The 25,902-nt window shown below is 44.4% G+C and overlaps 1 protein-coding gene across 4 annotated transcripts in view; it reads right to left on the reverse strand.

The window, feature by feature from the left end:
• CSGALNACT1 (chondroitin sulfate N-acetylgalactosaminyltransferase 1) overlaps nt 1–21,056 on the reverse strand; it is a 40,907-nt gene extending 19,851 nt beyond the window's left edge. The window contains exons 1-2 of one of the 4 annotated variants that reach the window (XM_082194939.1): nt 20,485–21,056; nt 401–501 (exon numbers count right to left, since the gene is read on the reverse strand). The gene's annotated coding sequence lies outside the window, so the exon portion shown is untranslated. Of the gene's footprint in view, nt 1–400; nt 502–20,261 lie in introns of all 4 variants that reach the window. The other 3 variants (XM_082194938.1, XM_082194941.1, XM_082194940.1) reach the window with 3 other exon arrangements.
• Nucleotides 21,057–25,902: the final 4,846 nt, after the last annotated feature.

A 25,902-nucleotide genomic window follows, 5' to 3' on the forward strand; every position in this document is an offset into this window, starting at 1 on the left:
CTCATTGCAAGATATGATCTGTGGAAATGAAACCTGATCAACAGTTTGCTAGGCCCTGGTGTTTAATAGCTTCCTTCAGAGGTGCGTTATAGTGGTACCTCGGGTTAAGAACTTAATTGGTTCTGGAGGTCCGTTCTTGCCCTGAAACTGTTCTTAACCTGAGGTACCACTTTAGCTAATGGGTACCACTTAACCTGAGGTACCACTTTAGCAACGTGCTGTGCAAGTGTTTTCCCCCCACCTCCATGCCCTGTTCAAGCTTAGCACCTAATTTTTGAATGTTTTACCCAAGTCAAATTAGGTTTTCACAATGAGGATGCTTGAAAGATTTTTTTAATTCCAATGTTCATTTCACAAGGCGGCAAATAATTTACACTGATATCATGGGCATGGTCGTTACCTTGTAAAATTCTTATTCTTCATCCCTGGGGCTGCAGGGCTCAGCAACCTCTGAAAGGCCCAAGTTCCTTGGCACGTCCAGTTAAAAAATCAGGTGGTGCCCTAAAAGACCATATCACAGATTACATACCCAGCCTATTACTATACTCTGCATCTTCATACCAGGAGGTCCATTCTATGTGATGCAGGAATCAGCCCACCCTCTGGAATTCGTTCCCATAACTTATCAGATAAGTTCTGTCTCTATTCTCTTTGGTGCCTGTTGAAGACCTTTTTTCAGCAAGCCTTTCAAGTGGAGATTCTTATCTCAGCCTTTGGATTTGCAATTGTTTTATTGTTGAGTGTTTTGGGATGGAAAGCCAAGACATTTCCTTATATTGATGATGATGATTATAATTTTATTATTTACACCCCGTGCATCTGGCTGGGTTTCCCCAGCCACTCTGGGCAGCTTACAGAATATATAAAACATAATAAAGCATCAAACATTAAAAACTTTCCGGTATAGGGCTGCCTTCAGATGTCTTCTAAAAGTCAGATAGTTGTTTATTTCCTTGACATCTGAAGGGAGGGTGTTCCACAGGGAGGGCACCACTACCGAGAAGGCCATAGTTCACAGTTAATGCATATGTTACTTTGAACCACCAGTGGGCACTGTTCATCTAGCAACCCAGACAGCACTTGTTTGTAAGCCTCTATGTCAAGTTAACTAACTACACCCAAAAGAGCTGAGCCTTGTTGCTGCTGTCTCCAGACAAGATGTCTGCTATTGCCCTCCCTTCTGTCTCCGCTCACCACTCATCCTATAAATAGTTCCTGCATGCATAAAGCCTTTGAACTCCAGAAACTGTAAGTGCTTGTTCCACTCTAGTTCACCGAAGCTGCAAGGTCTGCTAACAGTTTCATGGGATGCCATTCATATAGCCCATGACCCTCTTCCTAAAGAACCACTGCCAGCCAGCGTAAGCTCAGCATACAGTGCCTTCATATGTTCATCCCTCCAGGTTTATTAGCACTTATGAATGCACTGTGTGGATGTTGACGGGAAAATCTGTTTGAGTCGTTCTTGCAGTATTACATCATCTTTACTTCATATTCCTTATGGCTATTTATATTCGTTTGAACATCTATTTTTAAGCATATGTCATTTGCGTGGCCCTGAGGACTGCCTGTGGTTGGAATGCATTGGGCATTCTTAATCAAAAGACAAGCTACTGAGTTTTAGCACCAGGCTGAAGCCTGCCTCTCCCTCCATTCTTCCCGTATCAGTGTCAACAGCTTAACACCTTTCCCCTCTTTTAGGCATTTCCCAAATGCCTATACCCTCCAGTCTCCCAAGTGCAAGTGGCTTCTGACAGATAGCTATTCATCGAAGGAGGTCCACAAGGGGTATGAAATGCAGCTGTGTCCCTGCACTTCATTTTGCACAATTACGCCTTTGACAGCAGTGATAGAAGCCGTGAAAGGATTAGTTGTGTGCTAACAGTATAAACTAAAATTACACCTTACCAATTTAGATGAATACTCCTGTTTATTTCTTAAAGCAGCAGCAACCTTCAAGACTTTGGTCAGAGAGCTCTTCAAACAGCAACTGTCAAAAAGTTCTCAAGAGCAATACTTTCTTAAATATACAGACCCTTATTCAGAGAGCCTTCCCTACTGCACCAGTCCCCCCACCCACCCCAGTTTTGGAACTTATTTTGGGGGGTATATTCAAGGAAAGCTCGGGGGACATTCAATGGCAGGGGTGTTGCTAGATTCTTAAAAGGTCCATGGCATAAATTTGCATGCAATTCCCATATGCTAATTTGTTTTCTTGTAACTACACATTTAGGCCTTTGAGCGATTTAAGGTGGGAACACAACAAAGTACTGCAAATAAAGAACCCATCCCTAATGATTATACAGGCACCAGGATACTGTGTATAGCTTTTCTCAGCTGAGTTGCATCTTTTTCCATAATAAACCCCTTCATCTCATGTGTTATTTATTGTCTAAATTTCCAGAGGGGTAGCCAGAGTTAGTTGGTTGGAACAAAAACAGCAAAGAGTCTTATGACCCCTAAAAGGCAAAACTTTGATGTTATCATTCAAAGGCATTTCACAAAATTCAGTGTTATGGGCTACTCATTCTCGTATAAGACAATCCTGTTTTTCCTGTTTGTTTAGGAGGTGGGAATATAAGTCAAAGGACACTAAAGAGACAAATAGTTGAAATTCTACCTGCTTTGTAAATCTTTGGTAGTTAGATAGTACAGTTACTTAAATTTGCATGGATATGTTTGGTTCTCTTTGGTTAGGAGGTCATAGCATGGCTGAGATTGTACCTCGTGGGGAAAGAAATCTAACCCATGGTTTGTTGAATGCTCATTATCCTTCACAGCACTTTAATAATAAGTTGTCTGTAGCTCTGTCCTTTGTCTCCTAAGTTGCTCTCTTCACTCATAACGGTGAAGAGATAGTTCAAAGTAGTAGACATGGGCAGTTTTAGTAAATTATGCTAGTTCATTTTTGGGGAGCAGAACAGGTTATTATCATCATCATCATCATCATCATCATTACTACATTTTGTATACTGCCCTTCACCTCTAGATCTCTGGGTGGTTCACAACAGGCTCCCCTGCATATATGAAGCTGGTAATTGGAAGAAATATGTATTTACTGCCTGTTAGCACAAGAGCTAATGTGGTATAATAGTTGAAATGTTGGACTTCCGCAACATTCAACTCCCTGATCAGCCATGATGTTTGCTGGATGACCTGGCTTGTGTGACAAGATAAGCTAAACTATGGTTTACAAGGATTGTGCCAATGTGCCAGCTCCCAGAAAGGAGTCTTGATGGCACACTAAGCCAAAGATTGGCTTAACACAGTATAAAGGTAAAGGGACCCCTGACCATTAGGTCCAGTTGTGGCCAACTCTGGGGTTGCAGCGCTAATCTCACTTTATTGGCCGAGGGAGCCGGCGTACAGCTTCCGGGTCATGTGGCCAGCAAGACTAAGCCGCTTCTGGCGAACCAGAGCAGCACACGGAAATGCCGTTTACCCTCCCGACGGAGTGGTACCTATTTATCTACTTGAACTTTGACGTGCTTTCAACTGCTAGGTTGGCAGGAGCTCACCCCTTTGCGGGGATTTGAACAGCTGACCTTCTGATCAGCAAGTGCTAGGCTCTGTGGTTTAACCCACAGCGCCATCCGCGTCCCTAACACAGTGTACACAAGAGCAAAAAAGACCAGGGAGCAGGACCGGCCCATCCATGAGGCAAGGTGAGGCGACTGCCTCAGGCGGTAGGATCCACAGGGGCGGCATATTCGGCCTCCAAGGAATGCATTATCATCTGACAGGGTTTTGAGGGCTACAGAACATTCCTTTGAGGCCAGATCTGCTCCCTTCTTGGCACTCCCCCCCCCCCACAAAAGCTGCCTTTCCATGGCCTCTTGGCAAATAGGAGGCACTGCTCCCCTCCCCCCCTCCCGCCGCCACCTGACAACCCTTGATTCCCACTTCAACCATTGGCTAAGGTAGATTTTCTCCTGTCTCTGCAATCCCGCAGGTTTTTGCAGTCCTAGTTTGGCTTACTGGCATCTCATCTGCAAACCAGATCATTATATTGCAGCCTTATCTTATTCAAACAGCTGTTAACAAGGATAACATTGTGGGGTTGGGGTAGGAGGGAAGAGGCTGCGACCATGGCCTTGAGGCACTTGGAGAAAGTGTAGGATCAGAAAGTAATGGAAAACTAACATCTACTATAACATCTGAGCAGAAAGTTCCCAGTACGTTGGTAATTTTGCATTGCGGAAATTTAAACAGTGTTGTTCTACTCCTGGATAATTAGGAATCTCAGCTGTCACGGTACAGTGGTACCTCAGGTTACATACACTTCAGGTTACATACGCTTCAGGTTACACACTTCGCTAACCCAGAAATAGTGCTTCAGGTTAAGAACTTTGCTTCAGGATAAGAACAGAAATCGGGCTCCGGTGGCGTGGCGGCAGCAGGAGGCCCCGTTATCTAAAGTGGTGCTTCAGGTTAATAACACTTTCGGGTTAAGAACGGACCTCCGGAACGAATTAAGTACTTAACCTGAGGTACTACGGTATATATTGGAAGCTCTGTTGCACAACGTCTGTCTCCATGTGCATATATAGGACATAAACTTGTGTCCCACGACTATATCCCTCTACTTGAAAGTAAGATACCTGGAAATCAATAGGGCTTACTTCCAGGTAAATAGGTACCGTGTAAATTGTTCATTTTACACTGCCCAGTAACATGCTCTCGATTTAAACTCTAGGAAGCTTTGCTAAACAGCTTGACACTGCATATTATTATTTTGTATAGATAGCGTCATCTGTATACATGAATGGAATGGCAAACAAGAGATGGGTCTCTGTCCCAAAGACCTTACAATCACAAAGTCGGGGGTGACAGGAAAAGGAGAGGAGGAAAAGGAGAGGCCCGAGCAAAGGCAAGTGTTGCTTTTCGTTTAGTCCAAATAACACATGCTACCAGTCAGAGGGAGAAGAGAAAAACTTACAGGAAAGGTTATTCTGTCCGCCTTAATCTTTCTTTGCAGGGTCCTTCAGCAAAAGGAATTCTCAGCAGGCAGTTTTGCATTTCTTCTAATGTCCAAAGGCAGGGGGAATTCTGAGTGCTGAGGGATTCTGCCTCCTCCCACTGGCCATTACATCATTCTACTCCTTTAGGTAACTTCCAGGACTACCACCAGCATCCCACCTCCTCCCCCTGTTTTTATTACAGTATTTCACATTATGCTTTCTGAATGAAATGACTTTTTCATTGAGGTTGCATAAACGCAGCATGCTAGATTTGCATTCAGCATAATGGATCGAGTTTCCTTTCCCAGACATGAGATCACAACTGAAGACTTTCCCAGTCACTCCTTCGTATTTTCTGCTGCTAACTTAATTCCACTTCCATTAAGGCGATTGGGCTGTAACTTTATCAAGGCTTCATTGTCTGTCGCAGAAGATAAGAACTTTCCGAGACAGGAAGCATTTGAAGACAAGAATCTGCTACAGTGTTTATTACAGATGTTTAAAGGAAACCCACAGCTTCTGGGTTCTGCTTTACTGGGAAAGCAACAAATGAGGAAGCAAAGGTTGATATAATTTCAATCAATCAGACTTAAAGGGCCCAGTATATATAGTTAATTAACAAGTTTTGTGGCCAGGCTGCATTGTTTTTATCCGAATACAAACTGGAGAGTGTGCAAGCCTGGACAAAATTAGTTTCCATCAAAAGGTATAACAGAGCTTCAGTTGCATCCAGAATAAACCTCTGTGCATTTTCCAGCAGACTTTGTAGAGTACGAATACAGCAGACACTGGGACGCGGGTGGCGCTGTGGTTAAACCACAGAGCTTAGGACTTGCCGATCAGAAGGTCGGCGGTTCGAATCCCTGCGATGGGGTGAGCTCCTGTTGCTCGGTCCCTGCTCCTGCCAACCTAGCAGTTCGAAAGCACGCCAAAGTGCAAGTAGATAAATAGGTACCGCTCCAGTGGGAAGGTAAACGCCGTTTCCGTGCGCTGCTCTGGTTCCCCAGAAGCGGCTTAGTCCTGCTGCCCACATGACCCGGAAGCTGTATGCCGGCTCCCTCGGCCAATAAAGTGAGATGAGCGCCACAACTCCAGAGTCGGTCACGACTGGACCTAATGGTCAGGGGTCTCTTTACCTTACTACAGCAGACATTGCTATTGTGGCTAATAAATAACCATTGATAGAGTTATCACCTTCAATGGTCTTCCTAATTACTTTAAATAAGTATGCCAGTACAAACCACCACATCTTGAGAGCATCTCAAAGCTCATCACCACCATCCCTAAAACCATCTGCTTTGCTTTCAGGCATGATTATATCTGTTGCAGACCATCCCAGACAAAACTCTTCAGTTCTGTGAGCCTGGGCCATATCAGATGTGAAAGTAGAGGCAATTCCAGTTCTCTATTTCACTGTGGTAAGTTTGTACAAACAAGGCACTTACTTACACTGGCCTGTTGGCATGAGAAGCCAGTAGAGTGTTCCTGGACTTCCTTGGTGACATTCCAGATCTCCCGCAATAAGCGTTTTTAATTACCTGAGTTGGCACTTAGCCTGGTGCACAAGTAATTTCAATGCTGAAGCAAATATACATAATTCAGTGTTAGAAGTATGTTGTGTTGGCCGTAGACATGATGGCAACCACCTGTGTGGAGCACTGAGAGGAAACATAAGCAGAGCTCTGGTAGATCAGGTCAAAGCCCAGCTGATTGAGCGTTTCTCTCCCTGCAACTGTTGAAACGAAACCGCCTCTTTTGAAGCTGCTATTTGCATTTAAAGGGAAGCGACTTGGTTTTGCATGTCTGTAATGATGTTTGGGCACTGATATGGGATCCTCACTGATATGGCACTGATATGAGGAGGAATTAAAGAACCTTTTATTGAGGGTGAAAGAGGAGAGCGCAAAATATGGTCTGAAACTCAACATCAAAAAAACGATGATCGTGGCCACTGGGCCCATCACCTCCTGGAAAATAGAAGGGGAAGAAATGGAGGCAGTGAGAGATTTTACTTTCTTGGGCTCCATGATCACTGCAGATGGTGACAGCAGCCACAAAATTAAAAGACGCCTGCTTCTTGGGAGAAAAGCAATGACAAACCTAGACAGCATCTTAAAAAGCAGAGACATCACCTTACTGACAAAGGTCCATATAGTTAAAGCTATGGTTTTCCCAGTAGTGATGTATGGAAGTGAGAGCTGGACCATAAAGAAAGCTGATCACCGAAGAATTGGCGCTTTTGAATTATGGTGCTGGAGGAGACTTTTGAGAGTCCCATGGACTGCAAGAAGATTAAACCTATCCATTCTGAAGGAAATCAGCCCTGAGTGCTCACTGGAAGGACAGATCCTGAAGCTGAGGCTCCAATAATACTTTGGCCACCTCATGAGAAGAGAAGACTCCCTGGAAAAGACCCTGATGTTGGGAAAGATGGAGGGCACAAGGAGAAGGGGACGACAGAGGACGAGATGGTTGGATAGTGTTCTCGAAGCTACCAGCATGAGTTTGACTAAACTGCGGGAGGCAGTGGAAGACAGAAGTGCCTGGCGTGCTCTGGTCCATGGGGTCACGAAGAGTCGGACACGACTAAACAACTAAACAACAACAACATGGGATCCTCAGTAATCCAGGAAAGCCAGTACTTGTGAGCTCAGGCAGGGCCGGCCTATCCATGAGGCAAGATGAGGCAACCGTCTCAGGCGGCAGGTCCACTGGGACAGCAGATCCCGATGCCAATATTTATTAGCCCTTGTTCCTGACGCAGATCTTCCCTCACCCCTCCTACCCTGGCATAGAGGGTGCTGCCATTTTGGGGTCTGCCTCAGGTGTCAGAATGTCTCGGGATGGCCCTGAGCCCAAGAGAGTAAACATACCTTGCATTCCAAATGCATTATTTGTTTGGCGCCTGTGTGCCCCTTCACTCAGACCCCAGTCCTGCACATTAATACATGACTGTACATACAGTCATACAACCTCGGGTTACAGACGCTTCAGGTTGCGTTTTTTCGGGTTATGGACACGCCAAAACCCGGAAGTATCAGAATGGGTTACTTCTGGGTTTCGGCGGTCGTGCATGCGCAGAAGCGATAAATCGCACTTTGCGCATGCGCAGAAGTGCCAAATCGCAACCCGCATGTGCACAGACGCACCGCTGCAGGTTGTGAATGTTGCAGGTTGCAACATTCCCGCACGGATCACGTTCGCAACCTGAGTTGGATTTGAAAGACACAGGTCTGTTGCCATCATCTGAACTTGTGTCACCAGTCTGGCAGGTTTTGCATGTGGGCTGTATACATATGCACAACTCAAGACCTGCATTTGGCAACATTTTTTGATTTAGTTTAGTTAGCCCTGCTGCAAAGCAAACATTCGTGTTATCCTTCACTTCAGTATCCCCAGGCTTCGTATAACACACGTCAATCAGCACACCAGTCTCTTAAAGTAATACAGTGGTACCTCGGGTTAAGTACTTAATTCGTTCCGGAGGTCTGTTCTTAACCTGAAACTGTTCTTAACCTGAAGCACCACTTTAGCTAATGGGGCCTCCCGCTGCCGCCGTGCCGCCGTTTGTGCGATTTATGTTCTCATCCTGAAGCAAAGTTCTTAACCCGAGGTACTATTTCTGGGTTAGCGGAGCATCTGTAAGCATCTGTAACCTGAAGCGTCTGTAACCGGAAGCGTCTGTAACCTAAGGTACCACTGTAATAGAAATTACAAAAACAACAAAACCCAGACTCTTGCAGTATCTTAAAGACTAAATAAATGTATATGCTGCAGCAGACTGACATAGCTACTCCCCCTTCTCTCTCTCTCTCTTTTCATGGTTTCCTAAACTTGGGTCTCCAGCTGGTTTTGGACTACAATTCCCATCATCCCTGACCACTGGTTCTGCTAGCTAGGGATGATGGGAGTTGTAGTCCAACAACAGCTGGTGACTCAAGTTTGGGAAAGCCTGATATATCACTTCCTTCAAGTTTGAATCATGAGTTTTGAGGTACCTTAAAGACAAACAAATTTATGATAGAAGATGCTTTTGTGGGCTAGCGATATCACTAAATCAGATGCACGAAATGCAAGAAAAAATAAAATTAAAACCACCTACTTGGTTGCCAATATCTCTCCTGATTAAAAAATGCTGTGTTTTTATGTTACTTCTACAGTGCACTTTCTTTTGAGAAATTAAGTCACCTTCAAAACATACCATTCTCTTTGTCCTTATAAATACTGCTATGCGCTCAAGGCTTTGGGGATATGGCAGACTGCCACGGTGAAAGTAAATATATTTGGTATGGGAACTTGGCAGCCAAGAGCCCATTTCTAAAATATTCCTTCCCTTGCACAGGGTCTAGTACGGCCTTTTTATGCTTCAGAGTTTCCAGGTCTCCGAGATTTTGGTGGTCTGGTGAGCGCAGAAGTTAAAATCTTAGGGTGGCGAGTCAGAGGGTGTGCTTTTTGCTCTGCTCCTATCCCTAGCTTGTCCATCAGACTCCACTTTTATCTCAAGGACTGAATCTCAGGAGTCCTGGCAACTCGGTGGCATACAATATTTTACTATCTCATAATGTTTCCTGATGCTAACTGGCAAAAATACAGCACATCAGATGCCTCCAGTAATCTGGATGCTGGAAGATTGATGGAAAGGTGACCAACATGAATACCTGTCCAGGAATAGCTGTCATAACACTTTAAATAGACATGGCTTCCCCAAAAGTACCCTGGGAACTGTAGTTTGTTAATGGTGCTGAGAGTTTTAGGAGACCCCTTTTACCCCTCACCAAGCTACAGTTCCCAGACTTCCGTGGGAAGATGGTTAAACCACTCTTGAGAATTGTAGCTTTCTGAAGGAAATAGGGGTCTTTTGGCACATTTAACGAACTACAGTGCTCAAGATTCTTTGAGGAGAAGTCACAGCTGTTTAAAATGGCATATAAAGGTAAAAGGTAAAGGGACCCCTGACCATGTAAGTCCAGTTGCGACCGACTCTGGGGTTGCACGCTCATCTCGCTTTACTGGCCGAGGGAGCCGGCGTACAGCTTCCGGGTCATGTGGTCAGTGTGCCTAAGCCACTTCTGGTGAACCAGAGCAGCGCACGGAAACGCCGTTTACCTTCCCGCCGGAGCGGTACCTATTTATCTACTTGCACTTTGACGTGCTTTCGAACTGCTAGGTTGGCAGGAGCAGGGACAGAGCAACGGGAGCTCACCCCGTCGCGGGGATTCGAACCGCCGACCTTCTGATTGGCAAGTCCTAGGCTCTGTGGTTTAACCCACAGCGCCACCCACGTCCCATAAAGGTAAAAGGTAAAAGGACCCCTGACCATTAGGTCCAGTCGTGACCGACTCTGGGATATCCTGTACTGCTTTAAATGTAAAGTGCTGATGGGCCCTTACGGTAGTGGTGGCTGGTCCTACAAACTAACCTACAAGCTTTAGCAAGCCCCAGATTGCCTGAAGCCAATTGGATCAAGTGTTTTCTCTGGGGTCATGCTCTGGTAAATGTTTGCGGCTGTCCTAGGGAACTGAAGCAATCTTTAAAACAGAGGTAATTACGCTGCAAAGACAGCAGCAAGTTGGAGGGGGGGTTGCCCCCCCCAATCTGCCTATAACAAACACCGGAGGTCATGAAAGACGTCTCCCCCTCGACCTCTTTACCTCTTCTGGGAACAATTTGTGCAACAAGGTATTGTGGCATCTGAATATAGACTGCATTTTTAATCAAGGCATATATTGGCTTATATCTTGATCAGGTTCCTAAATTAAATGGGCTTAGATTTTCAAAAGTATTCAAGCCAGGCAGAAGACCAGCAGTTTACAACCTTGGTAATGTATTCTTTCCCGACAAAGGGGCCCCCCTTTGATTTATAGCAGAAAACAATTCTCAAAGTCGTAAAAGCTGGGACACTGACCCTACATGTTATAAAAAGGGCAGAGACCAAACATAATAAAACCGTTAAACTTGAGCCACAGGACAAAAGGCCAAGAGCACATGGCTGGCTAGAGAAGGGGGGGGGAGTGTAAAAAGGGGAAGAGGCTTTTTCTCCTATTTTATTTTGAGGCTGTAAACTGTTTCTTCCTTTTTACTTTGAGGAAGTTTATCCTTCTAAAAAGCTATCTATGTTATGTATTAAATATATTGTCTTAAATGTAATTATGCAAAGGATTTGAGAAATGCTAGATTTCATATAGTTGTATTTAGCCCCCCTTGTCAGACAAGAGACGCCAAAACGAGCCCGCATGACAAATGGTTGTCGGACCTTTGTTTGAAGACCTCCAAAAGGAGATATTTCATTGATGATGCATGAGAATATGAACCCAAGGTCTCTGACATCTGTTCAAGATAAAATTTTAAAATTATTAACCATCTGTTTTGGAGGGCAAGGAAGGCAAGAGGTGAGCTGGTAATTAAGATTCCTTGTTGAGACACATGTAAGATATATTACTACTTATTTGTCATTTATAGATGTAACAATATATAGCTCTTTGTGTTCCATATAAGGACAGAAGGATATGGGTGTATCTCTTAGAATTAATTATAGCAATCAGCCAATAGGAAATCCAACCAGGCTGATTGAACAGAGGCAGCCACAGGAGAAGCAAAGGGGGGCTGGATTAAGGGAATATAAGTGCTGGCCATAATGGCAGGAGGCCAGGCCAGAGCTTGGTAACTATATACCACTGTGCCTCTCATTTATTTGTCTGACAAATAAATTATTATTTCTCTGTTGCTGCGTTGAATATTTCATTCCAGCTAAGCGTTAACCACAAGCAGGGTGCTACATTTTATGGTGCCTGCGACTCGGATAAGTGGTCTGCTGGAACGCAGCCCCTTCGCCTTACTGGACGGGGTACAAGAGAGAGGACAACTGATTGCCTACCCAGCGCGCACTGGAAAAATTTTTTCCAGGGGAACGCAGCAGTCTCGTCTGTCTGATACCCTGCCCACTGACGGCGACGGACCGGGGGGGACCAGAGAAATAAACAGGGAACCAGCTAAGGGTAAGTGCACTAAGGGGTTTTGGCCCTCCAATTAATTGGGAGGAAGAGAAGTCCTGATCAAACTTCTGCGTCTCAGTAAAGGGGAACTGAGTACGCTAGGTGGCTGGGTACATCAGATGGTGATCTGGTGTAGGGAAAAGGGAAGAATGGGAGGTAGAGTGTGTGGTGAAGTATCTGGCGCATTGTATGTGTGAGAAAGTACAGAGCAATGTGTAGCTGACCTAAGTGTGGAGTGAGTACTACTTCGTTTCCCAGTAAGGTGTGTGTGTGAGTGACTGAGTGGATACTTCACAGGGCCATACAATGGGAGTTGGGGGTTCAAAGGGGGGAAATACACCTTTTAAATGTATGTTAAATAATTTTAAGAAAGCCTTCTCAGGGGCATATGGAGTCAAAATGACGCCAGAGCGCCTGAGAACGTTATGTGAACTAGAGTGGCCGAAACAAAATACTGGATGGCCATCTCAAGGAACCTTTGATATAAATTTAGTAAGCAAACTTTGGCCTAACATCGCCAAAGAAACTGGAGGGTGCCCAGAACAATTTTCATATATAGATTCCTGGCTGAGCACATTAAATAAAAATCCTCCATGGATAAGGGAATGCAAAGTCCAACGATGCAAATTATTGGCTGTAAAAGCCGAAGCTAGGAAAGGAATCTTGCCAAATAAACTCAAACCCATTTTTGAGGGACCAGAGGAAGAGCTGCTTCCATCTCCACCCTATGCTATCCCACATCGAAGGGAGCCTAATTCAAACCCTCCACCAGTTGTAACCCCAAGGCAAGAAAGTGGAATGAATAATGGGGGTGGAGTCACAGAACTTGATTCCTTGATAGATTATGATAAATATCTTCAGGAGGCATTGGAGGCCTATAATAAAGCCCAAGCAGAAGTGGTTATTCCACCTGTGAGTCCCAGTAGAACTCCATCTACAGTCTCTTTTAGTGGAATAACTGATTGCCTACCCCAAACCCCTGTACATCAAGTCCTAGAGAATTATTACAGAAGTTACAGGGAGACCTTAATCGGTCAGCAAGCAATACAGCCAGGCGTATAAAGCTGCTAAAAGAACGCCTTGGGACAAATACCATCCCCTATGATTTGAGGCCCCTAGAGCAAAGCGAAGAGAAAGGTCACGTCGTAGCCCCTCTTAGAAGAGTATTTGATGCACTTGAGGAACCTGTGCTGGTTAATGGGCAACCCGGACCACGGCCACCTTGAACTTCGATCCTCCAGTACATTCCATTCACAACTACGGTTCTGATGAATTGGAAAACACCCTATCTTTCGCAGAAAAACCTCGGGCTATGATGGACTTGGTGACTTCAATAGTAAATACTCATAGTCCTACTTGGACAGATTGCCGCCAGCTCCTGAATACTCTGTTCACCACTGAGGAAAGGAGAGACATAATTGAAAAGGCACAGATATATTTGCGTGAGCAGGCCAGAGTGGGAAATATTTATAATATTGACCGTCATCTCCAGGACAACTTTCCCTTGGAAGATCCTAATTGGGATCCAAACAATGCAATTCACCTGGCCAGGCTTAACACCTACTGCCAGATGCTTGTGCAAGGTATCTGCAGGGCATGCCAGAAGCCCACTAATATGTCTAAAGTCTCAGGAGGGTAGACGTGTTACCCATAACACTGTTTCGTGTTTGGTGCACACCCACAAAAAGACTTAAGTTGTCACCTTTTGAGCTCCTGTATGGGAGGCCGCCCTCCTTTATTCAGGATATTCCAACTGACCTCAAACAAATAGGAGACCATGCAACACAGGGACAAGTGCAATCTCTCTCCCGTGTTTTTGTCTCTCTCCCGTGTTGGTTTGTTTGTTTTTATCTTAACAGGTGGGCCCTCGAGCGCACGCCGTGCAGCATTGCCGTGCCGATTCATCAGCTCCAGGCTGGCATAGCATATGGGTGAAAGAGTGGAAACGTGATCCACTTGCACCTAAGTGGCGTGGACCTTACACCGTCTTGCTCTCTACTCCAACAGCGGTGAAGGTAGCTGAGGTGACCCCCCTGGATTCATCACTCCCGTTTGAAGAAGTCCGAAGGCAGTTGGACGTGCAAAGGTGACCCCTCTAATCCTTTAAAACTGACTCTCTCCAAAAACCCCTGTATCTAGCCCTACGGGGAACGGGCTGGGTCACGGGCGACATTAGACGACCGGCCTGCTGCAGCCACAACACTGGAAGCTGGCTGACCTGCGCACGCCTGAAGCTTGAGGAGCGTCTGAACCAGAGACTGTGAGCGGAAAGATTCTCTTATACAATTGATTGACTGCCCCCTTGTGGAACAATTATCAGAGATATTACACATTGGGGATCCTTGGGATATATGTTTTGGTCTTGGTGGTTCCCCATTTCTGTCACTGGGGGAATTATATTGGGACTGATATTTATTTGCTATCACAATAAGGTAATCTTTTGTGAAAGGAATGCATATGCTAGACATCAACATGATTTTATTATTAATCCTGATCCCTTGGGAAGGGGAAGGGTCCTTGAATCTGACCAAATTTGCTAAATATGGATTCCGCTATGACCACAATATGTGGGTAGGTTTAGCTGAAATGGTAGCCAATGTTGCAAATAGGACCAATTGCCTTGTTTGCTCTCTTGGGCCAGATGATTCAGAGGGAGGTATGCCCTTATTACTAATACCATTAAATGCCATTGGTAGGGTAAGCGAAATGCCACACCACACAGAAGTACAGAATTTCCCCGGATGGAACTCAACTAAACCATTACGAGTTATACCTGTACAAGGGGAATTCTGTGTACATAAATCATCAGATGCAGCTGATTCTACTATGATAGGCTCTTCTCATTGTCACTATACCTGGGATAATATTAAGAATACCTGGGCACACGGTACTACCTATCGAACTCGGAATGCCTTGCCCTGTGCACCTTCTTTTATTCATGCATGGAAAGTGGTATGAAACATAACTGTGACAGAAAAAGGCAATCTAACATACTGCACTGTGAACTCTATACCCCTTGTGATACTTTGCCTTATGCACTCCACATACCAAAACCCTCAGACCCGATGGTTGTGGTGGATATGTGGAGAATGGGCATACAAGAAACTCCCTTCCAAATGGAGTGGGACTTGTTTCCTGGGGTATTACCACCAATGTGGATTATGCCCACTAATTTGGCCAAGCGTACACGAAGAAACGCTGATATTTCTCATATAGCAGGAGGAAGTACCCAAAGTTGGAGCGGTACTGATGATTGGCCACCAGAGCGCATTATAGCCTATTATGATCCTGTCTCCTGGAATCCTGGTGAGCTCATACAAGGGGCACGGGATCCTATTTATAATCTAAAGAGAATAATTCGATTGCAAGCAGTAGTGGAACTTGTAACCAATGTAACGGCCCAGAGTTTGAGACATTGCATAACAGCTGGATGAAAGTAGAGCCGTCATTTTGCAGCTGTAAATGGGAATGGATTATGTACTTGCCAAGCAGGGAGCCCTATGTGGAGTCTTGAACTTGACAGGGAATGCCTGTTGCTTTAACATTTCAGATAATGGTGAGGCAATCCGTGTGTTGGCCACAAAGATGGAAAGTATAGCACATGTCCCAGTACAAACATGGGAAGGATGGGATATGGGATGGCTCACCAATTGGTTACCTAAAAGGGATACTATTGTCTTGCTTGTTTTTCTTGACAGTAGTAGTGATGGTTTTATGTATGATGCCAAGTATCATTTCATGTTTTAGAAGTACAATTAGCAAGATGATTTCGAATGAAACTCTACCTCATATCATGGCCCTATACAGAGCTTTAACTCAGGAATATGATGAAGTTCAAGCTATCAAGGACTCTTGGTGGCAAGGTCCTTGAGCTTGAAAGGGGGGAATGTGGCATCTGAATATAGACTGCATTTTTAATCAAGGCATATATTGGCTTATATCTTGATCAGGTTCCTAAATTAAATGGGCTTAGATTTTCAAAAGTATTCAAGCCAGGCAGAAGACCAGCAGTTTACAACCTTGGTAATGTATTCTTTCCCGACAAAGGGGCCCCCCTTTGATTTATAGCAGAAAACAATTCTCAAAGTCGTAAAAGCTGGGACACTGACCCTACATGTTATAAAAAGGGCAGAGACCAAACATAATAAAACCGTTAAACTTGAGCCACAGGACAAAAGGCCAAGAGCACATGGCTGGCTAGAGAAGGGGGGGGGAGTGTAAAAAGGGGAAGAGGCTTTTTCTCCTATTTTATTTTGAGGCTGTAAACTGTTTCTTCCTTTTTACTTTGAGGAAGTTTATCCTTCTAAAAAGCTATCTATGTTATGTATTAAATATATTGTCTTAAATGTAATTATGCAAAGGATTTGAGAAATGCTAGATTTCATATAGTTGTATTTAGCCCCCCTTGTCAGACAAGAGACGCCAAAACGAGCCCGCATGACAAATGGTTGTCGGACCTTTGTTTGAAGACCTCCAAAAGGAGATATTTCATTGATGATGCATGAGAATATGAACCCAAGGTCTCTGACATCTGTTCAAGATAAAATTTTAAAATTATTAACCATCTGTTTTGGAGGGCAAGGAAGGCAAGAGGTGAGCTGGTAATTAAGATTCCTTGTTGAGACACATGTAAGATATATTACTACTTATTTGTCATTTATAGATGTAACAATATATAGCTCTTTGTGTTCCATATAAGGACAGAAGGATATGGGTGTATCTCTTAGAATTAATTATAGCAATCAGCCAATAGGAAATCCAACCAGGCTGATTGAACAGAGGCAGCCACAGGAGAAGCAAAGGGGGGCTGGATTAAGGGAATATAAGTGCTGGCCATAATGGCAGGAGGCCAGGCCAGAGCTTGGTAACTATATACCACTGTGCCTCTCATTTATTTGTCTGACAAATAAATTATTATTTCTCTGTTGCTGCGTTGAATATTTCATTCCAGCTAAGCGTTAACCACAAGCAGGGTGCTACAGTATGAGAACAACCTGATAAGTTACAGGTAAGACTGCCTCTTTTCTACTTAAATGGGAAAACAACCACGAGTAATAAAAATGGGATTTTCAGACTGGGATCTCATGCTAGTTTAAGGATTGCAGCATCATGGCATGGTGGATAAATATATGTATGGGTTTTTTTTACTTTTGTTTAATTCAGAACGCTTAACATTGAAACTGTATTTGTTTTCTTGTTTGGATAGTGTAGTTTCTCTTAAAAAAACTAGTTACAATTTAATAATGATGATGATGATTAATAATAATAATAATAAATTTATTACTTATACCCTGCCCATCCCCTGCCAGTCTGGGAAGCTCCCTAAAGGTAAAGGGACCCCTGACCATTAGGTCCAGTCATGGCCGACTCTGGGGTTGCGGCGCTCATCTCGCTTTATTGGCCGAGGGAGCCGGCGTACAGCTTCCGGGTCATGTGGCCAACATAACTAAGCCGCTTCTGGTGAACCAGAGCAGCTCACGGAAACACTGTTTACCTTCCCGCCGGAGCGGTACCTATTTATCTACTTGCACTTTGACGTGCTTTCGAACTGCTAGGTTGGCAGGAGCAGGGACCGAGCAACAGGAGCTCACCCTGTCGTGGGGATTCAAATCGCCGACCTTCTGATTGGCAAGTCCTAGGCTCTGTGGTTTAACCCACAGCGCCACCCGCATCCCAACATCCTACCTAGCAACCTAAAATTTACTTCCAGGACAAAGATTGCTTCCATGATTAACACTACTAGAAAAGCCAGATACTCCTGCCCCATCTAATTTTCTTTATATATTGTACTGTCATTTTTCTCTGACAGCATGTAACAAACTATGATTGAATTACAGCAATAAGTGCAGTTAACTGATTGAAGATAGGTGGGTTGGGGGGATAATACAGCTGCTCATTTAAGTGACTTTGTCCTGTGCTTCTAATCTGGCACTAATGTCTGCTATCTACTCACCATACATTTAAAACACATTCTCTGCCCCCCAATAATCCTGGGAACTGTTGTTTGTTAAGGATGCTGGGAATTGTAGTTCTGCAAAGAGTGAACTACAGCTCCCATAATTATTACTTTTGAGGGGCATGTGCTTCAAATGTACCGTATGTTGTGTGTGCCTTAATATCCAGTTAATATGGAAAGCTGCCATGTTTCCACACTAATTTTTTAGGTAAAAACAACATAGAGTACTCTTGCTCTTTTGGGGTGAGATTGAATCACATTCTGGGAAATTCAGGTTACAGGATTAAGTTGATTTGATTCGCTTGTGCAATAAACCCACTTCTCCCCCCCTAACTGGACTTTTTGCTATAAGGAAGGTGGCAGCAAAATGCACTGGAAAGTATGGGAAAACAATTGCTTGGCACAGAAATCAAAATGAATGTTCAATAAATAGCAGTTGTTGTCTAACCTCCCTGAAAACTTTGTGCAAATAAATCAGGATAATTGGTCAATAAGCAGAAGTGCGTTCCAAACCAAAGCGTTCCAAAACCAAGGCGTGCTTTCCCATAGAAAGTAATGCAAAATGGATTAATCCGTTCCAGACTTTTTAAAACAACCCCTAAAACAGCAATTTAACATGAATTTTACTATCCAATGAGACCATTGATCCATAAAATGAAAGCAATAAACAACGTACTGCAGTCACACAATGAATCTGTCAGTAGCTGAACTGGGTTCCACACAGTCACAAAAACGAAACAAAAAAGCCACAAAAACAAAAATGCAAAATAGATAGCAAAAACAGACAGACCTCAGCATAACACTCAAATTGGAAGCGTAACACTCAAAATGGAGCATGTTCGGCTTCCGAAAAAAGTTTGCAAACCGGAAAACTTACGTACTTCCAGGTTTACAGTGTTTGGGTTCCAAGTTGTTTGAGTACCAAGGCGTTTGAGAACCAAGGTACCAATGTATTGCTTTTTGGAGTGGCACAGCTTTGGCTTTGGGGTTTCATATAGATTGCACTAGAGCACTGCAAGATCACACAGAAGCCTCGCTTACCAGAGTCTTCGGAAGATCACATAAGTTGCCCCTTGGATTCAGCCGTCTGAGGCAGCTTCCTCAGTCTGCCTCTTGAATGGGCCAGCCCTTGTTTAACTGATAGGGGTCTCCAAGATGTAATTTGGTCTACACTAGTCTTCAAAAGCCATGGTTTGGCTTAGCTTTACATCCCAAACCGGACTTGAAGTTAATTTCCCCAGGCAAACTGTGAGTTGCAATCTCACAGAGCGAATTAAACAGGGTCAACCAGTTTCAGACCTAAAGTTAAACAAAATCATGGTATCATGGTTTACTTCACAGCAGTGGGACTGGAGGAGAAGATTGGAGGGTCTTCTCTCCTGGAGCCCGGAGTCATTATATTTGCAAATCTCTATTCTGCAAGTAATAACCAAGGCTGGCCCAAGACATTTTGGTTCCTGAGGTGAACCGCAAAATGGCACCCCCCTCCTCACCAGTGGAGAAGGACTGAGTGAAGATTTACACTGGGAACAAGTGGGGATTGGGATCTGGTGCCTCTGTGGATCCTGTCACCTGAGGCAGTTCCCTCATCACCCATGAGGCTAGCCCTGGTAATAACTACAGTGGTACCTCGGGTTAAGTACTTAATTCATTCCGGAGGTCCGTTCTTAACCTGAAACTGTTCTTAACCTGAAGCACCACTTTAGCTAATGGGGCCTCCTGCTGCTGCCGCGCCACCAGAGCACGATTTCTGTTCTCATCCTGAAGCAAAGTTCTTAACCTGAAGCACTATTTCTGCGTTAGCGGAGTCTGTAACCTGAAGCGTATGTAACCTGAGGTACCACTGTATTCAATAAGAAATGCATAAGGTCTGCTTGGAAACAAAATAAGTTCATACACTACTGGAAAATCCCATAAGGTGCAATGCTTAACATTATGCTTGTCTATCTTCTTTGACATCCTAAATTTGCTAACTCATACACAAAATCCATTTGCCACTGCCATGTTGAAGGAGATCTGACTTCTCAACAGATTATTTTTTTAAAAGCAATTTCATATAATTTCAGTGTTATAATTGATAAATATCTGGGGTTATAGCATTGTTATAATTGATAAATATCTGGGGTTGTCCTAAACGCATAAACTTGATAGGGACTAAGCCTTATTAAACACTCAAGTTTGCTGCAAGTAAGATGTTGAAATCCATAGTGTTGGGGGTTTTCCCCACGCATTTAATTTTAACTGGCTTGCAGAAATGGCAACTAACAACATTGTAAATGCAGGCCAGTTGTGAACAGTCATGTCTTTTCAAGATATGCTTTCTAATATGAGAGAAGAGAACAAGGAACTTACCTCTGTTAGAGATTCGAGGAAGGAGTATTTTCTTAGTCTGCTTTTCCTTTAAAAAGTGCACTGCTGTTTTGATCAATTAAAAAAATTTTAAAAGCCAAAGCATTTCGGATAAATGTCTACCGTACCATGCAAATACAGGTTACAAGGAAATTACTAGGCAGGTAAGGAATTCAAAAGTATACATCTTCCAAAACTGACTGTCCTAAAATTCTTTGTTACTTACAAAATTGTAAGCAAGTATCCTACATGTACTCTTCCATACTGCTGGGCGTTGCTGTCTTCCGTGAGGTGCAAGATGTAACTTTGTTCCAACTTTCAAAATGAGGATAATTTATTATCTTGCATAAGACACACTGGAGATCACGGAAGACTTCTTTAAAATGAAAAGATTTTTTTAAAAACCCACATTTAACGCTCACCAGCTTTTAAATTCCTGATCATTGCTAACTTGCCAGCGAGTTGTGAACACTGCTTGCTAGGGCAGCGCTTGACTGTCAAATGGTCAGGAGTTCAGCCGCAGATCTGCAATGAGAGCCTTGTGTTCATTTCTAGTTTCCTGACAGAAAACAGGAAGGTGAGTGTGTGTTGGGAGGCGAGGAAGAGAACCCAGCCTCATGGAATGAACTGGTCAAGAAGATATCCTCACATAAACTTGCATCTGAAGAGAGAAAAAAAATCACAAACCCAAATTGTCCAGGCAGGTTTAAGAGGAAATGGGGGCAGGGGGTGGACACACACACACACACACACACACACGAGAACAGTTTTCTGTTGCGTCAAAGAGCCTAGTGTGCAAATCGGAACAGGGAATGGAGTTGTTAAACTGGCCAGCCCTGGCTGAAGACAGCTTTTCAATATGCTCTTGGCATAGTCTATTTTCCGCTGGCTGGAGGCTGGCTTTTTCTCTCTCCCCTGCTCCCTCCCCCCTTATCCTTTAAAAAAAACAGATGATCTCTGTAGAATTCCCACATGGACACTACTTGCTAGATGAACAATTGTCTGATATATAGGGAGGGAGGCCGGTCCCCCCCCCCACTCAGGAAACTGAAGAGGGGAAATGTAGCTCATACTTCCTGGCAGATTAAGAATTCCACAGACACCCCATAATATCAGGCTGAGATTGAATCCTGATAAGACAGAAGCAGTTTCTGGCCTCTGTCTCTGCAGTGATCCTGTAAAAATCTGGTACATCATCACCATGCTACAGATGTAGAAGGCTGATGAGAAATTGCCTAGGGTCACCTGAGTTCTTTGCACTAACATTTCATGAAAATAGGGACTTATTTAAGGTGTTGGCTGAGGCCGGTGAGAGTTACAAGTCCAAAATATCTGGGAAGCGCTGGAATGGAGGAGGGCAGCACAACACTCAGGGCCAGCTCAAGACATTTTGCTACCTGAGGCGAAGGACAAGGTAGTGCCCTCTTCTAAAACCAACCAGACCAGTACTTGCTTACTCCAGTACTCATGAACACAGGATAGTGTCTTCTACTGGAGGGCAGGAGGCTAGCATAGAGGAACACGACAGACCACATGGCACTCATAGCGCTGTCCACAACCTGCCCTTCAGCATCTGCTGCCTGAGGCAGGTGTCTAATCATAGGGCTGGCCCTGTTAGTCCTGACAGTACGAACTGTTCCACATTGGAACAGTCTCCCTCAGGGGGTTGTCTACTCTCCTTCCTTGGAGCTTTGAAGTTGAGGCTCCAGTACTTTGGCCACCTCATGAGAAGAGAAGACTCCCTGGAAAAGACCCTGATGTTGAGAAAGATGGAGGGCACAAGGAGAAGGGGACGACAGAGGATGAGATGGTTGGACAGTGTTCTTGAAGCTACCAGCATGAGTTTGACCAAGCTGCGGGGGCAGTGGAAGACAGGAGGGCCTGGTGTGCTCTGGTCCATGGGGTCACGAAGAGTCGGACATGACTAAACGACAACAATGGATGGCTATCTGTCATGGATGCTTTAGCTGAGATTCCTGCATTTCAGGGGATTGGACAAGATGTCCCTTGGGCTCACTTCCAGCTCTAAGATTCTCGGATTCTTTGTTGCAGTTGAGGGTCCTGCCACTTAAACCTCTGAGCTTTAGATTACTTGTATTATTTAATAATCACCTTAAGATAAAGGTAAAGGTACCCTTGACAGTTGTCCAGTTGTGGATGACTCTGGGATTGCTCATCTTGGTTTACTGTCCGAGGGAGCCAACGTTTGTCCACACACAGCTTCCAGTTCATGTGGCCAGAATGACTAAGCCGCTTCTGGCAAACCAGAGTAGCAGATGGAAACGCTGTTTACCTTCCCGCTGGAGCAGTACCTATTTATCTACTTGCACTTTGACGTGCTTTCAAACTGCTAGGCTGGCAGGAGCAGGGACCGAGCAACGGGAGCTCACCCCATCGCAGGGATTTGAACCGCTGACCTTCCACTTGGCAAGCCCTAGGCTCAGTGGTTTAGACCACAGCACCACCCACCTTGGGAATCCCTAAAAGAGAGATTGCGAGATCTTTAACTGCCTTTGAGAAACTTTAAAAAAAGTACTATGTTTGATAAATCTGGCTTTATGCAGCGATAAATGTCATCCTGAGTCATTAGGGCGAAACTGGCTAAACACATGCATGCACATGCTTACAGACCTGAGACAGATTGAAAGATCCACAATATCATTCTTACAGAGCACAGGCAGGAGAAGAAACAAATAGGTGGAAGCGTTTTCCCCCACAGCTGACACAAACAAGTTTCCACTGTGATCACTGGGCTAAGGTTATGGCTGGGAGCACAGTCCAAAGAGGGAGTCTAAAGAGGGAGCCATCTTTTATAAGATGAAATGCACCCCCCCTCCCCGCCCAATCTCTTGTTTTAAAAGACAAAGAAAGGCAAGTATGATAAGCTAATTGGAAATGCCACCTGTTTGGATCTTCCATAGAGAGACCAAGAATATTTCTTGCTGAAAAACAGCTCAAGGCTGCAAATCTGATGGTTGAGCTGGAAATCTCATGAATCTTCATTAACAGCACTCGCCAGAACCAAATGCATAAGGGATAAAGAGAGCAAGTCACAATAAACAATGCTGCTGTAACCACAAATAGCTTGGCCAGCCATAATATGCTCAGGTTCTTTTAGAGTGCTGAATTGAATTAACTAACTTCAGTAGATAAGATTTTGTAGCACAACCTCCTTCCATCTTTATAGAAGGTTGTTTTGAACTGTTTTTAGACATTTTAATTGTATTCCTATTGAAATGTTTTCCTGGGCTCCTTTTGGGGAAGGTGCAGGGTTATAAATTAAGAAATTAATTGTTCTTATTACTGATTAAAAACTGCAACTGCATAGAACCTTGTCAACATGAATGGGTAGCGGTTATGAAATGAATGAGAGTAAATAAGCAGAAGCTTCAGCCAGACAAGATGGAAGTGCTATTAGCTGGGTGTTTTACTGGTCTAGATGCCACTGATGTAGCGTGGGGGGTGCAGGGGGGGCCCGGCAGCACCGGGCGCAACATCTGGGGGTTAGGGGGCGCAAATCCACGGGTTAGGGGGCGCAAATCCACGGGTTAGGGGGCACAAATTACTTGCCTTGCCCCGGGTGCTGACAACCCACGCTACGCCACTGCTAGATGGAGCTGTGTTCTGTGGTCTGGATGGAGTTGCACCAGAGGCAGTTTCCCCACGCTGGGCACCAAGCTGCCTCATAGACAGGCTGCCCCTGTTTCTTGCTATCCACAGCAGTTGCAGCCTGAAGGTCTTTTGATCATTGATATGGAGAGACTGTTGGGATGCGGGTGGCGCTGTGGGTTAAACCACAGAGCCTAGGACTTGCCAATCAGAAGGTTGCGGTTCAAATCACCGCGATGGTGTGAACTCCCATGTGACGTATTCACTGTGGCCCTGCAAAGGAACTTGCACCAAGACATGAGTTCCCCTTTTCAGATTCTGTGAAGTCAACCAACAGGTGGTTGGAAGCGTTTGTATGAGTTGCTTCTTTGACCGTTTCACCTGCCTTTTGAGGAATGGAAGGATGGGGAAATGGCGTGTGTGTCCCTTTGAGTATCAGGGTCACGGCTGACGTTTTGTTTCCAAAACGTACAGGGAGCCTCTATAGATACAAGATCTATCAATGACTATTAATCAAAGATCTAAAGAGAACTTCTTGAATGAGAGGCAGAAATCCTATGAAAACCAGTTGATGTGGGGCAAACAATGGGAAAGGGCCAGTATCTTCATACCCTGCTTATGGGCTTTCCAGAGGCATCTAATTGGCCACTGCTGGAAGATACTGGACTAGATAAAACCTTTGGGATGGTCCAGCAGAACTGGTCTCACTTTCTCTCCCTCTTCCAGCACACTGCTATTCTGTACATTGCGCCCCAGTGTCTGCAACAATAGGACCAAGCTACCGTTAAGGGATGCAGGTGGCACTGTGGGTTAAACCACAGAGCCTAGGTCTTGCCGATCAGAAGGTCGGCGGTTTGAATCCCCGCGACGGGGTGAGCTCCTGTTGCTTGGTCCCTGCTCCTGCCAACCTAGCAGTTCGAAAGCACGTCAGAGTGCAAGTAGATAAATAGGTACCGCTCTGGCGGGAAGGTAAACGGTGTTTCCGTGTGCTGCTCTGGTTCGCCAGAAGCGGCTTAGACATGCTAATCACATGACCCAGAAGCTGTACGCCGGCTCCCTTGGCCAATAAAGCGAGATGAGCGTCGCAACCCCAGAGTCGGCCACGACTGGACCTAATGGTCAGGGGTCCCTTTATCTTTACTATGGAGAGACTGAGTGCATGAACACAGTATCATTTACTCCAACTCCATGGTGCTCCCACTGCTAGTATTTGAAGTAGATTACATTCTTTCCCAGCAGAAAAGCAGAGTGAATGCTCAATGGACAAGTTGCCTGGAAGTGACCATAATAAAACTCATGCAACTGAATCCTATACTTGAGAAGAAAGTTCCAATGAGGTCAAGGAAGTGTAGATTGCACCCTCTATTTTTAACATAGGGCCAATCCACACTTGCTGGTAAACGCCTGACCTAAACAAACAAAAAACAAACAAACACACACACACACACACACACACACACACACACACACACAATTACTTTAAAGAGAAGCCATTTGGTTCCCCTCTCTCAGTTGAATGTGTGTATTCTACATCTTACTGAAATGTGGGCGAGTCATGATTTTGGAGAGTCAATGTGAATGTGGGGTGTGTGTTATTATTTTGTTATTATGTTTTTCATTTTTGTACTTTTATACTGTGAACGGCCCTGTGATCCTCGGATGAAGGGTGGTATAACAACAACAACTAGTGCTTTATTGCAGAAGTTTATTGCACTGCAAATTTGGATTTGCACTGCCCCCCCCAAACCCTCCACCACAAAATCCATCTCAGGTCTCAGTGCAGGTTAAACTTCTTAAATTGTGCCCCCCACTGGACAAGACATAACATAACACTCCAACTGAGTTGCATGCAGCTGCTTTTACATTCTCCAAAGCATCTCTTAAATAATAATAATAATAATAATAATAATAATAATAATAGTAATAATTTATTATTTATACCCCATCCATCTGGCTGGGTTTCCCCAGCCACTCTGGGCGGCTTCCAACCAAATATTAAAAACACAATACAACATTAAACAGGGCTGCCTTCAGG

Source organism: Podarcis vaucheri, assembly GCF_965113315.1.
Source record: "Podarcis vaucheri genome assembly, chromosome: 13".
Lineage (NCBI taxonomy): Eukaryota > Metazoa > Chordata > Lepidosauria > Squamata > Lacertidae > Podarcis > Podarcis vaucheri.